Source organism: Kryptolebias marmoratus, linkage group LG3 (assembly GCF_001649575.2).
Source record: "Kryptolebias marmoratus isolate JLee-2015 linkage group LG3, ASM164957v2, whole genome shotgun sequence".
Classification (NCBI taxonomy): Eukaryota; Metazoa; Chordata; class Actinopteri; order Cyprinodontiformes; family Rivulidae; genus Kryptolebias; species Kryptolebias marmoratus.
The window spans coordinates 3,994,622-3,998,641 of NC_051432.1; the positions used below are offsets into that span (position 1 = coordinate 3,994,622).

The 4,020-nt window shown below is 39.6% G+C and overlaps 1 protein-coding gene across 1 annotated transcript in view; it reads left to right on the forward strand.

Moving 5' to 3' along the window:
* Nucleotides 1-4,020, forward strand: part of cygb2 (cytoglobin 2) — a 41,851-nt gene that overhangs the window by 6,578 nt on the left and 31,253 nt on the right. The gene's annotated exons all lie outside the window — the stretch shown is intronic.

Here is a 4,020-nt window from a genome sequence, read left to right on the forward strand (position 1 = left end):
CTGGAATCCATGTAGTGTGGGAGTATGTTATATGAACAAGTGGAATGGATCAGATAACGAAGTTTGTAGGGAAAACATGGACTGGATGTCATGTGGTGAGGGAGTACTCTATATGAACAAGTGGAATGGATTTGATAACGACGCACCAAAGAGGATCTCTACCTTACACTGTAAAGAAAAAGAAAACTGACAGATTTATGGTCATATATTTGAGTTATTAATTATATAATATATGGTTATTTATTTAAACTCATATGAATTTTTGTAAAAAAAAAATATATATATTTTTTTTTTTCCGACACCAAAATTATTTAGGGGGGCTTGAAAACATTTTAGGCTAAAACAGGCCTAGTGACGCCACTGGTATTTGGTATTTCAACCTGGAGAGACTCACGACAAAGAAAAGCTGCAATTAAATAGTTTTATTTGACATGAATGACATGAGATTTTTGGGGCTCTGACCCTGGCAGAAGACATGAGTGCAATCAATAGCAATGTGCTTCGATGAGAAGCTCAGGTTGAGAATTAGAGACGTCTTCCCTGGGTCGGACAGTGGTGGTAGAGGTTGAAGAGGGGAAGGAAGCTCGAGGGAGCTGGGAAACTAGGGGTAGAGAAGGGGTGGAGGTGGGCTGAAGTTTGGCAGGTGAATGGATGAGGCCATGATGGAGGTCCTTTTAAACAAAGGCTTGCTCGCTGATTGGATGAGACGGAGGCACAGTCAGATGCTGATAGGCTGAAGTAGAGATGCATGACGCAGCGATTAGATGATGCAGGTGAGGCTGGAGCAGGTCTTCCAGTTTGAATTTACGCCTAGGCTTCATTACAGTAAGTGTTAACAGTATATTTCTTGTTATCTTTTATTTAACCAGGCAAGTCCCGCTGAGATCACAGATCTCTTTTTCAAGGGAGGCCTGGGCCTGAAGGTAGCCTTACATGCATGTTTTTAGACTGAGGGAGGAAACCGGAGTGTCCGGAGAAAATCCACACAAACACAAGGAGAACAAACAAACTCCACACAGAAGACCCCAGGCTGAACCCAGGGCATGAACCCAGAACCTTCTTACTGTGAGGCAACAGTGTTAACCACTAATCCATCGTGCTGACAATACATGCCAGTATATATAATACTAAATCAAGGCCTTTTAGCAAAAATAAAACAAATGCACCAAACCTTAAAAATCAGTCAGTAACCTTTTTACAGTAGTTTAGATTGTGTTTAAATGTATGATCTGTAACAGAGTTCAAAGTACTTAAATTTGCATTATTGTGGTATTCATGTATTTATTTGCCTATTCATAATATTGCCTTTAATAGACAGACAGGCAGACAGGCAGACAGATAGATAGATAGATAGATAGATAGATAGATAGATAGATAGATAGATAGATAGATAGGATTGTACATCTTTGATCAGTGGCCAATACAATACGTACTGTATGTTGATACACTGCCAACAAGAAGAACTGTCCTCTGAAGAGGGGATTCATTTTCATACACAAATGTAACTACACTTTGTTTTTTACTTCTTAAATATGTTTTATAGTGGACGCTTGTAGAAAGAAAATAGCTTACAAGCTCTTCATTTAATCATTAAACAGATTTGATTTTAATAGTTTAACAGATGCAATAACCAGTTTATCTAGATTAAATCCCAAAATTGCATCAGTTCACGGCTGCTCTACTGCTGTATTTGCATCATGCACATTAATCTTTACATCCCTAATAGATGGATAGATTGTTCAGCCTCAACTTTTATTTGTTTTGTGTTTCATCATAATATAGCCTGATGAAACTTAGGACAATTCATGGTGCCAACACCTTTTTCCAGAAAGAAAATCTGTCCCAATTCGAACGTTATGAGATGTCATTAAAATACAATGGTTCATACATCTAAAGCTGGTTGCAAATAAATAGACAGCCACATATGAACTGTCAGGATTTGGGTTTTCTTTGAGTTTCTTTTTGTATTTAGTGTTATGGTTTTTTTGCGTTTCTAGTTATCCTGCATTCAGTTTGGGTTTATTGTTTTTTTTTATTATTATTTAGTTGTTCTCATGTTTGGTTTTGTCTTTGTATAGTTTTTGCTCCTTGTGTCCCTGTCATCGTTCACTTGTCCTCAGCCAATCTCTTGTTTGTCTGCCACACCCATCTTCACCTGCCCCTAGTTAGTAATCACTCACCTGAGCCCACTTCTCTTAATCACCTTTAGTCTTTAAAACTTGGTCATCTCCCTCACTTACTCACTGGTTTGTTGTCACTCCAATGTGCTGTCTGGTTTTCTGTGTGTCTCACTCTTGTGTCTTTACCACCCTGGATTTTGTAATTTTGTGTTATTTAGTTTTTTTTTTTTGTTGTTGCTGCCATGTCAGCCTTTTGTTTTTTGTTTCTTTGTTTTGAATAAATTAGTTTTTCGTTTGGAGCTCTTTGAGTCTGTCTGCATCTTAGGTCCAACCATCCACCATCTGACAAAGCTCTAACTTAATTAATCATAAACCAGAGGAAAATAAAAAGCTGGCATTACTATATCAGCCTGAAGAAATGCTTCAGGGACAAGAAACTAATGGAGGTCCTTGGTTCTTGGTTGCTCTTACAGAACAGGGATTTTGTTCATCTAAAGCTGCTGCAGAAGGTCTGCCAGGTCACCGAAAACATTTATCAACACATTTTACAATCTGCTTTGAACTCATTTCCCCTGACACTTACTAGACACTGATTTGAATCTTCCCACTCATGTCTGTATTTAACGCTCATGTCTCAGTTTTGGATGAGCTGGGATATCGGTTGTCTGAATAATAATAATAATGCGTTTAATACAACTCAGAAATGGGTCACTTCATGAAATGGGGTCACCAATACACAAAGTCAAAATTGTTGATGAGTAAAAACATACCATCTCTGACAAGGCGAGGCTTGGCAGAACTCAGACTCACAACAAAGTTTTAAGGATTTTATTGCAAGTAAGCTGGAAGCAGGTGTTACACTTTTGAAATGATGGGCCAACTCATCTCCAGTGCATCATATTTATTTAGGTAAACATCCTGCAACCTGCAACCAGAAAAACACAGTCGGTTAAAGGAGCTGCTTGGTGCTTCTCTCAACTGCTTCAGCAAGCGGTGGCTAACTTCTTCTGCTGGGGTAACAATAAAATATTTACACTGCGGAACTCAACAGTAAACAGTTCAGTATAATCACAAATCAGTCTGCATATTTCTGCCTCTTCTTTTCACATACAACAGGTATTAGCTAACTTAAATTCACACAAATGTATTTTATGAACTAGTACTATCATACCCTCTAATTATATTGGTAACAGTTCCCAAACCAAAACAAATGGCCAAGTAGTCAATACCGGCATTAATCACAGACTACTAACTGTGCTCGCAAAAGATCTGGAACCACGTGCACACATTTATGCTGGCCTTACACCACATGGAGTTCCACATTAGCTTAGCAACACATTTACTCAGTGTAATGTAATTTAGTTGTAATAACCTGCTTTTACTGATGTTACCAGCGTCACTATATGACCAAGCCTCTGCCTCCCGGCTCGAACAAGAAAACTAAACAGAGGTCGGTGGTCCCACACCGTGACCGTACTATGCAACAAGCTACATCTTTAGGAATGCTACAGCAAAACACTTTACAGACGAGGCTTCCGTCCTCGGCTCCCGGCTCGAACAAGAAAACTAAACAGAGGCCGGCGGTCCCACACCGCGACCCACGATATGACCACTGCCACCTCGAATCCATCTATTTACTACCCAGCTTACCTGCAACCAGAAAAACACAGTCGGTTAAAGGAGCTGCTCGGTGCTTCTCTCAACTGCTTCAGCAAGCGGTGGCTAACTTCTTCTGCTGGCCAGAGCGTCAGGCACCCGCACACATAACACCGAGCGCCCTCTGCTGGTAATACTTATACCGTACTTTTAACTAATGTAATAGATGATTTCAGCAGTAGTCTATCATTAGAAAATGATCCTAACCCAAAAATACAATGGGGGCGACTATTTTAATGGGGGG